At 38.8% G+C, this 12,319-nt stretch overlaps 1 long non-coding RNA gene across 1 annotated transcript; it reads left to right on the top strand.

Annotated features, from left to right (window-relative positions):
- The first annotated feature begins 228 nt into the window (after nt 1-228).
- Nucleotides 229-12,076, top strand: LOC128851772 (uncharacterized). The gene is made up of 3 exons (XR_008449210.1): nt 229-340; nt 9,929-10,068; nt 10,506-12,076. It is a non-coding gene; the product is annotated as an uncharacterized LOC128851772 (long non-coding RNA).
- Nucleotides 12,077-12,319: the final 243 nt, after the last annotated feature.

Genomic DNA, 12,319 nt, shown 5'->3' on the forward strand with positions numbered 1-12,319 from the left:
ACTACTCTGCTGCCGCTCTGTAAACACTTCCTCCCATGCAACTGCCTTTGAACACATTTTTTTCAGGGGGGGAAGCAGAAGGAGGGGTGAGGAGGAGGTCAGGGCTTTCAAGCTGTTAGAATATGAACGAGCTATTCCCCCCCCCCTTTTTTTTTAAAAAAAAAAACAAAAACCCTTCATTTTAAATGTCGAGTGCAAGAAATGCTTTAAGGAGACAGTAGTGAATCTGTGACCAGAAGGATGTGCAGGCAGTGCTATGGGACACGAAACCCCAAAACAGGGAGTCACAGATTCCAGTGGGAGCCTGGAGAAGGGAAGAGGCAAGGCTACAGAGAAGGACGTGAGTGACAAGGCTCTGCAGCACAATCCCAAAACAACTGGTGTAGGGAAGGCCAGCTGGGAGGGTGGGAGAGCCCTTGGAGCCCCAGCACCTCACCTTCCTTCCAGCTTGCTCCACCAGCCTAAGCTGTGGTTCTTAGCCACTGTTTCCCCATGTCAGGGTGGGGCAGCCCCCATACACCTTAGGAGCACAGTTTGACTCCCAATTAATTTAGGAGCAAGCTCGCCTTTTAATCCTTTCCCAGCGAAGGCAGCAGTAGGTCATAATGATTTAATATATTGTTTCGGATGCAGTCTTCGTACTTATTTATTGAATTTTGGCACCTTGAGCTGCTTTTCTTGTTGAGGAACTTGCTATTTCTTCAGATATAAGGCTGGATCACTTGTTATTGTAACACTTATTGGTGATAAAGTTCGGTCTAAAAATTAAGCAGCTGCAATGTTGCAGCACAAATTAGTTTAATGTAAGCAGTCAGGAGCAGCTGTTTGGCTCGGGACTCCAGGTGGGGGAAGGGCCCTGTGATGCTGACAGTGTTTTTTTCTCTACATAAACATTTTCGGCTGTTGCAGCTTTTGTGCCGATCATGTGACAGTGTCCCTAGGCAGATAATTTATTTCTGTAGCTTTCATGAGCAATCATTAACCTTCAGACACTGAGCTTGCTTTCTGCTTTGTGGCATTTATTATTTTTTTTGGTATCCTAACTAGTTTAATTCACAGAGTGTCAGGAGAAAATTACAACCAATTTATAATAGACTGTAATGCGTAATACTTATGTTTCTATTAAAACAGACCTTGCTTACAAGACCATTCTTATGGTTTAGCTTGTGTTCATGGATCAGAATAATTATTTTCAGTGATGTAAGTGCAGCTGTCATCATGATACTCCCATAGTGTCTTATTCTGAATACAAACCCCTTCAGAGTCCTGATTTGGGACCACCCTTTTGAATTCCCCCTTTGCTGGAGACACTGCGGAGTTTATTGAGATGCAACAGACTTGGGAGAAAGGGCATAGCATTTATTCTGGTGATTGCTATTCTCCCACCATGGTCTGCTGCTGAACAGGTATTGACTGCTGCAGAAAGTGTGTCTAGAAGAGAGGCAAGGCATTACTGATAACAATTACAACTCAAATCTGTGCTAACTTAGTCTGGGGGTTCAAAGGAGACTGATCAGATAGGGTTGGATCACAAAGCGGTTGTGAATGTTAGAAAAAGGCTTAATTTTCATTCCCGTCCATTTTGTTACAGCAAGGGAAACAATAAATTAAGTGACTTTGTCAAGGTCACTGAAGAAATAAATGTCAGGATAGGAATTTCCCCTCCCCTGATCCTTTTCCCCAAGTCCTGTGCTTTTTTTCTAGGGAAGACAACAAAAGAGTGAAAAACTCAGTGTCTTGGGCAAAAGAACTAAAAGTAAGCAATAAAAGGGGGAAAAATCATAAAAAGAGCTGAAAGCCAGGATGACTGCTGACTTACTGTGAATATAATTTTCCTTCATATGTGAATGTGATTTTTGCTTTTGTTCCTTGCCTCCCTGCCCTATCTGAATTCCTTTTTCTAACTGGTCATTCACTAGCACTAGAAAGTTGATCTTTTTTGTATCAGAGAGCAAGCATATACATTCGTGTATGCTTGTGAATAGGTGTAATCTAGACATATGTATTCCTTAGATTATTTTTCATAGCTTGTGTCACAGTGGAGTCAGACATTGATGATAGAAGTGCTACAAACACAATGTTGTAGATACAATGGATATGACAGACACAAGGTGGATGAGAACAGGGATGGAGAAGTAAAAAGCTTTCTATCCAGTGCCCCAAGAGGAAAAAGGACATTATCATAATCTGGTCAATGGTAGACCAGTAGCATCCAGATATCTCAACTCTTCTCCTACCCCCTTAGGACTCAAAGGATACTTTGGCTATTCTTTGATTGCTCATTAACTTGCAAAGAGACACATAAAGGAAGAAGACTAAAACATACACTTAGTGAGAGATGTGGCAGTGGTACATGCAGTATCATCTTGTAAAAAATAAAAATGGGTGGATGAATTTTACTGTCAGTGTCAGGAAAAGTATTTCCTTTCTCATTAAAAATAATAGTCTGAAATTGATGTTTTAGTGATTGCTAGATTTCTGTGTGAAAAGATGAATGAATGAGTAACTCACTGTTTGAAACTTCAATCTTTTAAAATGTTTAATTAAAATGAAAGCACAACATATGGTAAATGTGGACTGAAATCGGGGATGAAAAAGCAGAAACCTGGGATGCTCACTGAAGGACAAATGGGGCTAAAGAGGGGCTTGGTGTTGTATTACATGTAGAAGTGGGTAACATTTTTGGATGCATTAGAGTGATTTAGGGGCTATCATCCCATTGACTTTTAACTAGAGTCAGGATGTAACTGCCTCGGTCAATTCTGAAAATGGGAATTAGATTTCTAAGTCATTTTAAGATGCTTTAGAAATTTTTACCCCTAATCCCAGGGTGATTAATTTATAACAAGGTGATTCATTTATATCTTTCTTGTCTTCAGAAGCCTGAGTGACACATTTGAGGTGCACTCTAAAAGCACAGGTAATAGTCAGAGTGCTACCTCAGCTACTTTAAAAGACAATTGATTAATTTGAATTCATACTTTCCTTCACATGTTCAAAGGATTCTGAAAGTAGTAATAGTGCTTTGGAGCTGCTTGGTTTGAATTGTCACTTCCATGCCCTTGCCTTCATTAGAGTTTTCCTTTTTTTTTCTTTTAGTTTTTCCTTTTTTTTCCTTTTTTTTTTTTATTTTCCTGAAAATTGTCCTTATTCTTCCCTATTGCTAACTGCAATGCAGACCTGTCTGGTCACAGCAAAACCAGGAGATCTAAGGTAGCTGCTTTGCTGCACAGAATGGCTGAGTAGCTTTAGACAAAACAGAGTCCAGGAACCAGCTGTGAACTTGTCTCCACTAGTTTGCACTGGGAACTACAGGTACTTTAGCTGGAGCCGCTCCACTGCTAGTAATGCTGGGAGAAAAGACTGCTCAGGTTCAGTTAATAAGACAAGACGTTCTTACAGTAAATTCAAGCCACCTAACCTGCTAATTTGTCCTGCTAGATGAAATAAGACTGATCACTTGTGTATTTGACCAGATTTTGTTAGACTCTTCATAAAAATATGCTATAGTGTTTTATGAACTTAATTTTTTTTGTCACTACTATCTTAATCTACTGCTGAAAAGCTGAAACTGTAGTAGTGCTTGTATAGATGTGGTCAAGACATTATGTAAATCTATATATAATGCTGCCTTACATCAGCAACATTATTGCAAAGGTCAGTTTCCATTGGTTTTGTAATCATCTGTGTTTTAGGGTGTAACTGATGATACAAAATCCTTTCTGGAGTAAAATGAAAACTGCCAAATCTATTTATGGGACTTCTCAAAAACATTAGTGCTCACCAGAAATATTTGGGTTGACTATACTTTCCGAATCGAAAGATCTGATGATCGTAACAACTTTACTTTTGTCTCCTCTTACAGCCACAACCGAAAAGGCTTTTCAAAATAATTTAGAATGCAATAGCTAGTATTAACTCTACTGTTTGGAATAAATAAGCCTGATTTTGCTTGAATGTCTTCAAGGAGAGAAGTAGAGTAGAAGGACTGAATGCAATACAGGTTTGATTTATGAACTGTGGAAATTATTTTGTGTAATGATTTGTTTGATGCAGTTTCAGAATAGTCTCCCCGAGTGCTACAAAGTCACCTGAGTTTTCTGTGCTGCAGGCTAGACAGAGTCGTGATCCCAGGGAACGCTTATGCACCTTCCAACACATCAGCAGTCTCAACTACTACAAATCTTTTGATGTAAGGATCCCTAAAAGCTCCTAAGGAAAAGTAGGAATATCCAAGGAATAAGAAAGAAGATGCCTCTATGAACATCCTCTAAAGTTCCTTGATCTCATTCACATAAGACTAAGGGAAGGATAAAGCTTCATCTCAGTCTGGGCTACAGTACCTGGGCATTTCTTTCTTGGGCCCCTTGTCTGGATAAAGTGCTGCAAATCATTTGCTCCTTGAGGAAAGGAGCACCTTGCATGGAGAACAACCCTTGCAGGCACTTCTGGTTCATGTTGTTGTTTAGGACATTCAACACTAAGTTAATGAGTGACAGAGCTTTCCTGCTCAGTAGCCCAAAACTGTAGTGGGTATATCCAGAAGAACTAAAGGCTACCGTAAATTTTATCACCATCAGTTCTTTAAACTTGCGTTTTTAATATATACTGATACAACATATGTGGGTATGTAATACTTAAATATATTTTAAACCAGACCCTAGACTGTCCTCAGTGCTCTCAAGAGAGAATGATAGATTGCTTTGTGCAGTAATAGACAGAACTCAGAAATGATGGCGAACACAAGTTAAGAATGTGTATGGAGGATAGTAAACCTGCTCTTTGAAGGACCTGAATGGGTGAATTTCTTTCCCTTGCATTTTTAATTGCTTGGGGGGGCGGGTCAGGGTGAGGAAACAACAGACAACCCAAAAAGGCAAAACAACAAAACAAAACCCTAACCTAAAACCCTGCAGAGGAAATGAAACCACAAGAACATTTTTCACATTAGCTAATTTCAAAGGTGTGGCGTAAACACAGCATGCCTAGCAAGTTCACAGGTGCATTATACTGTTCTCCATAATGCAGATGCATTAGGCTTTCCTGTGAGTACTTTAACATGGTATACTACATATGTAGTGCTTTACCATATTTTTAAGCATTTCTTTATTTTTACTTTGATTTTTTTGCCAACTGTAACCCACTCATTCTTTTCACTGCCACACAGCTGACTAGATCTAGAGACCTCACAATGGAGTAATTTCTCATCCCGGAATACAAATGATGCAGGGAAAGTTGAGCAGGCGAAATTTATTTTCACAAGAACAAGGCACAGTTGGAGGGAACAAGCTTGTAGTTTGCTGATCAGGAAGTATTTCACTTATCTGAACTGCAAAACATAAAAAGAAGGGAGGAGTTGGCCAGCAACAGGAAGCAAGGATCTAGAAATGTATTTTTGACACAGTTATTCCACCCTGAAAATCAGCAACATAGAAAAAGCAATGGCTAAGTAACCAGAAGCACTGGATCTTCTGCATAAGTTTTATTTACTCTTAGGGTATCTGGCCACAGGTTTAAGAGTACAGGCATGAATATATTGTCCTAATTTTCTTTCCCTCTTGAGGAAATTTGTCAACTTGAAAGAAGGTGGTACGTTAAGACCAATGTCCTTTTATGGACATGACAATGTTTTTCAAATAAAAGGATAAATCTCTCAGAGAAACAGCAGGAAACATATTTATAATTTCATTAGCTCAATTTAAGGGTAATACTGAACTTCTGAAATGTGTTTGTTCATTTGTTTACTGGCAGCTTAGTTTCACTTTCTCCCTGTTTAACATGGGTTGGTAGGCTGATGTATTTTTCTTCATGACTTTCCCTCCCTGTTTTCTGAGGAAAAAAGAAAAAAAAAAAAAAAAAAAAAGATTATTTTTAATCAAGCTTTCACTTTCTTTACAGGGGATAGAAAATTAAAGTTGTTAGAAATCTGAGAATGGGTAAAAAGAAAGAGGAGCAACATGCAAAAAACTAGTTAACAATATTACTTAAGTGCCTTTTACTGTTTTCTCTTGCTATATACTAGGAAGTCTACCACAAACCATTGTTGATAATGTTTAACTGACTGTTCTTACAACTAACTTATCCAAGAGACTGTGAAATGCCCAAAATATAGCTAAATAGAGAAAAAAATCCCAGAATTTCCCAATTAGAGAAAGTTTCAGAGGGAGGTATAAATAGAACATAATTAAGACTTAAGTGATATATACGCTGTCATGACCTTCTGCATAGAGGGCATGTTCACCCTTAGCTAACTATTTGAGCAAAGATATGTCTGGTATTGGTCTTGTAGTAAATAAAAGACATTCCTTCCCTTTACATGTGAACTAATACATGATAAGCAACTCCAGCGTATCAGTTCAGTTTTCTTGGGGTGGAAGAATCTAGTGTCTGCAAGCTGCTTTCAAAGTGCTTAAGTGGATTTGAGAAGCAGGCAGACATATACGTGGGGAAAAAAAAGTGTTTGAAGATGAAATTGATTTTCAAATTTCCCATTCAGAATTTAAATAGCAATTATCTTTGTTTATGTGCTCAATATATAGTAAAAACAGGACTTACTATAGCCAATTGCTTCTCTGTGTTTACATCCAGAGTCTTCACTGAAGCTCAGATTTAACCCAGTATCTGTCCTGGGCAAGAAATACATACATGAGATTAAATGATGGAGTTTGATGTAAGGTAGAAATGGTCCAACCATGTATAGCCAGAAGTAATGGGTTGAAAGTGAACAAAGAAAAATCCATGCAGATAAAGAATAAAATTTCCTAGCAGTGAGGTCTGTTGGTCTACTGAGTGGTCCCTCAAGGGAATGAGCTGAATGCTTATTGCTTTAGTTATTTTTAAAATGAACAAAACAGTCAAGATCCTTGTAGGGAGACACTCTTAATTAAGAGGAAGACAGAAAAAATGACCTAATGGGTCCTTTTTTCCATCACTGATCATGACTACTATTATAGGCAAAAGCAGATTTGACAATAAAATTATGAATTTCCAATTTTCACAGCAATTTTGCAATGCTCTTATTCCATAATAATAGCAGTACTTTCCCACTCTTCATTTCCCTCTATAAACTTTTGTGCTTTACTTTTCCTTCAATGGGCTATTTTGTAGCCCTCTGACTAAGAAGAGCTGTCAGGTAGCATAATTTACTTTAAATAATACTACTTGTAATTATAAGATAAATATTTGGGCCTTGTGCCTTCCAATTTTCATCAAAAACCCTTTAGTCAGAACTAAGGGCCAAGGCAGCAGTACTGGACAAAATGTCATCACCTATATCTGTAGGTTGTCCTAAAAAATAAGGAGCTGTGACATATACAGTGACGTTTTGGGCTCATGTTGAGCTCCACAAACATAAACTGTGAAGGCATGAGATGCAGCACATCTCTGTGGTCAGCATTTAGGGCTCTATAATGCTTTTCTCTGTTCTGTAGAAACCAGTCTTTGACATGGCCCAGGCAGATGTGACTCCTGTTTCTCTGGCCACATGGCCCTTTATGGGCCCAATTCTCAGTAACTGTTTTTTTATGATGATAGTGATGTGAATTTTAATGGTTAATGCTGACGTAAAAGTGAAGTAATGCTGTGATGAGTCAGGTCCTACTTCTTCAAAGTGCTGTGCAAATATTTACTAGTTACTCTTCCCAGTAGCCAGCAAGCTACGCAACCTCGTTGCTGCTTTATCAGAATACAGACTGGTTGAGGTAAAATGCAGGAGGTTCTGATTGTTTTGTTACAGTTATACAGAGGGTAAGCAAAGGTTATTGAAGCTGGTACTACAAAACTAGCCCCAGTTAAAGTTGTAAGTGCTGTGAACAAGGTGACTAGAGTATAAAATGGAGAGAGACATGATGCTAAATTATATTTATTAGTGGTTTACTGAGATGAACATTCATCCCAAGAGTTAATCCAGGAATATCCAAACCACTGTAATTATCCTTGCACAAAGGCTCTCTATTATTTGCCTGTTAAATAACAAAGCCTTTTCATTACCTGGCACTGACATAACTTTAGCTGTAGTGGTAGGTAGGCAGAGAACAAAGTTCCCCTGTTTGTGGGGGATGGGATGAAGCCCTCCCCCAATGCCCTAGAGGAATACAAAAGGAATGGCCAAACTTTTCTTTGAATAAAAATGATTACCGTTGCTAACATGTCAAATTTCCTGTGCCACAGATAGCTGGAATCTTATGAATGGTACAAAAAGCACAAAAGAACATACTTCTATCACACAGAGAAGTGAAAATGTGGGGGTACCGGCCACAGGAATGTAACTGTATTAAAATTGGGAAAGGGTCCAAAATCTAATAGATTTTTGTAGCTCTCTAATCTGCAACACAAGAGCAAGGATTTTCATTATATTTTGCATTCCACATATGGCTTTGCTTTGGAGCTGTTATGCAATTGGTGATGCAGTAAAACCATTGTATTCATAATGATTTCAAAGATGCGGATGCTTCCAGGGTTTGACCTGTTTTACCACTCATGCATTATACACTGGGTAAAGCTACCCTCATAAGGCAGAGTCATTAGTACTTAAAATGCATCCATCTACTACTGTCCCTTTTCTCTGCAAGGCTGCTGATTTTTTTGCAATTATATATCAATTATTCTTTATTCAATAATTTATGTTTACATGCATCAATGGAAATTGTCCATGCACATTTTATGGCAGAGGTTAGCATATAAAGAAAACGTAAGGAGTTACAACTGTCATTAGCCCAAAGTAAATACTTCTTCTGTTAAGTGTTTCTTAAACAAAGTCTAAATAATCCCTTGCATTTTCTTATATTTTTAACTCTGGAGATATAAAAACATACCTGTGCTAATTAATTCCAGAGCAATTTTTTTGGAGACCCTGATTCAGTAAAATTGCTAATCCTGTCCTTTGTTTTCAGTGGATGATGTCTTCTCTAGTTGAGTATGTTTGAGACCTGCTAATTTCTACAGGACTCAAACCTTGCTCTGTAACAAGGTAAAGTGCAAACATTTTCTTGAACGTCAGTGTAATGCCTCAGGACCTTTCCACAAGGCAGAATGGAAGTTTTGTGTGCTATAGGCATCATTGCAAGGACAAACATTCTTGCTTCTTTTTGAAATAGACTAAATTGTACTAACTCATTTAAAGAATATCTGATCCACAAACGTTATAGTTCAGGGCTCATTTTCTTTAGGTTCCCGGAGTCATCCTGCCTTGTACTGCCAGCAAACTTGAACTGTGAGGACAGCACTGATTTCTCCAGGCTCTAGCATGGATTGACATAGTGAAAACAGGCTCAGGACATATGTATTCTCCCATTACTGAAGTGTTACCATGCATAAGGCATACAGCATATATGGCAGATGCTGAGAGTAGGCTCAGGCCGAAAGTTTGCTTGCAGAGATGGGGGAAGCTAGTGAATACCACCCTTCCCCTCTACCTCCTCCACACGGTCCTTGTTTTTTTGTGGGTCAAAGTCTTCCCCTTTCTCCACAAAGCCTGGGTTAATCTCTGTGAAGCAGCTGCAGAACAAAAGCTTGGACATCCACAAAATCTTCCATCTGTACCAGCTGCACCAGTAGCACTGGGACACAGTTCCTTTTACCTGCTAGAAGGAGAGAGGTCCTTCACCATCATGTCACTCCTCCTGACTCATCTGACTCTTTTGAAACTGTTGGAAACGTGATGCCACTGTGCTGCTGAAGACCATAACTCATTGGTTATTTTAGCCTTAGGTGATCTAGGGCAAAGACCAGATCTGATCCTGGGAGTGAATTCAGGGCAGGACTGAGGCTTTCCCTGCTTCCCAATTTTGGTCTTAGACTCTGGCTTTGGGCTGTGGTGGATGTCATTTCTCTGGCCAGCTCTGGCCTCTTGAGTACTTTAGGACGAAAATGTCACCTCTAATGAGAAGTTAAATGAAACCTTTGCTATTTCTCTGATCTTTGGAAATAGGAGGAAAATGAAAACAGAGACAAGAGTCAATCAGCCAGTGATTACATTAAAGAAAATGGTTCTCTGTGGAAAGCATGAAAGAGAAAATGGACTGGGTGCTGGGACTGAAGAAAGGAAAACAAGACTAGTGGGATTTTGAGGTATTTTTCTTTATTTTGATCCTTTCATAGTGTATTTTAAATTCATAAATAACAGAATAAAACAGACCTCAACAAAACTCAGCTAAATGATCTTAAGCCCTCAAGCCTCAATCAAAAAATAAACACTGTAATACTTTTAAAAGGAATTAGTAATGCACAGTTATAGTATTCTATGTTTAAAAATAAAACTGTTGAATAAATGAACAATACCTTGGCTGAAAAGTGTTTCAGCTGAAGAGTGAAATCCCTGCAGAGAGTGATCTGTGAGATTCTGCAGGAAATCTGCATTACAATACACCATTTCCATTTCCAGGGAGGGACTCACAGAAGGACACATGGAGGAGAAAAAAGAAATGAAAAAGCCCCAGTCCTTTATGCCTAGGTTGTAGGGGGCCTTGGCCCATCATTCTCATGCTAAACAGTTACTTTTTCTACAGGTACCCAACTGAAATGGGAATATTTTTCGAAGGAAAAGTGAATGTGAAAAAGGCTAACAAAACTGGTTCTTCAGTTAAAGAATACTGTCTCTGTAGCTCGCCTACATACAGCAGACATAGGTTTACCTCCCTGCCTTGCTGCAAATGAAGTAAGGAATGTGTATGAATATGGTAAGCATTGGGCTACTGTGCTGCTCTTTGTCTTCTGCTCTTCTGTTCCAGCTGCTCCACCTCTTGTTACTAATTAAATAACTTTTCAGTGGAGCAAAAGTTTCTCACTAGATCATTAGCCCACTAGTCAACCAACTCATGCGAGATGTGGGAGGCCAGGGTCCTAAGGCTGGTCCAGTGACAATCTGGCGTTGTTGCTCTCCAATCCAGGAACCTGCAATCAGCCTGACCTAGTCTCAAGTCTTCTGGCCGTAATTTAGCAGCTGGGGCGATGGCCATCCAGGGACTTGGATACGTAAAGTATTATGTTCTGGCTGACTGCCCTTATCTGAAGGATAGTATGCAATGGGCCAGCCTTGCCTGTGTGTGGAAAAACTTACACAGGGCTGGTTTCCTTTTGCTGTAGAGTGGGAAAATTTGTGAAATCCCAGTTAAATTTGTGGGATAGGAAAAAGGGAAAGCCAGCAAGTGGAATAAAAAGAAATAAAATTCCTGGCTTCTAGTGCCCAGCTTATTAAGCAAGCCATGGCAGAACGTGACTGGGTCACTGGCATTAGAGTGGTCATGTGGTTATATCAGTGAAGAGTAAAGCTAAACATGTAGTGCTATCTGCACCATGCACAGCATGTGTAGAAAATGTTTTGGCCAGTGGAAGGAAAGGACCCATCAGCTGTATAAATCTCTTTGTGGCATTCTCTACTATAAGTAATAAAATGGGCTGCTCCCCTATTGTAATAGATGAAGACAGTCCAAGTAGATGCTATGTTTCTGCTTCCTTAGCATATCATTACATAGAGAGTGTCTTGTGTTTGGGCATATATTTAAGAAAACCACAAAGCAATCAGCGTCTGGTTATTTCTAATCAGAGGTTTGTAGCAATTCCAAATCGACACAAAAAAAGCACTGCAGGTCAGTAACAAGCATTTCCTGTGTTTTCTCTCAGAGTGACATCTTTTGCTTATAACTCAAAGTGGCCCTGCATAACACCAAAATGTGATCTAATTAGGGATATAAAAATTTGGAATTTATGCATTCACACAAATATCTGCCTTCATACATGGATTTATTCATCTATACCCTTGTAGCTCGTGGCAAGTTCTTCTGTATGTATGCATGCCTATGATTTGTGTATTTATGTTTGTGTGACTGTACGTATGAAGGCAAACATTTCTAATGTATCTGTATGTGAGCAAGCAGATTTAAAAGCATACCTTATGTGGTATAAAATATACTGCTACATAAATCACAGAAAGAATTCCATCTCTAAATTAAAGTACACTCCAGAAAGAGCAATTATTGCCTTTAAAATGTTTCTGTTAAATTCATGAGATACCATACAATTTTATTCATGCTATCATCTATGGTTGCTTGGAAGTGTAAAAAAAATCTTACCACTAGCAGAGAAATGTGCAAAACACTATCAAAGGAGTGGCAAAGGTCACTTCTGTTGCCTGCCTTTTATGAGTTTCATTTTTGTCTTTTTTTTTTTTTTAATATTGCAGTTTGTTTGTGTATGTTGCTAAACTTTAATGGAAGGAAATATGAGAGGGTAAAATAAATATAAAGAAACAGACTGCTGTTCAACAGTGCTGAGCTGGTATTTCCATGAATGATGTTAGACTCATGTTTAGAATAAGAATTTG

Source organism: Cuculus canorus, chromosome 3 (genome assembly GCF_017976375.1).
Source record: "Cuculus canorus isolate bCucCan1 chromosome 3, bCucCan1.pri, whole genome shotgun sequence".
NCBI classification, from domain to species: Eukaryota; Metazoa; Chordata; class Aves; order Cuculiformes; family Cuculidae; genus Cuculus; species Cuculus canorus.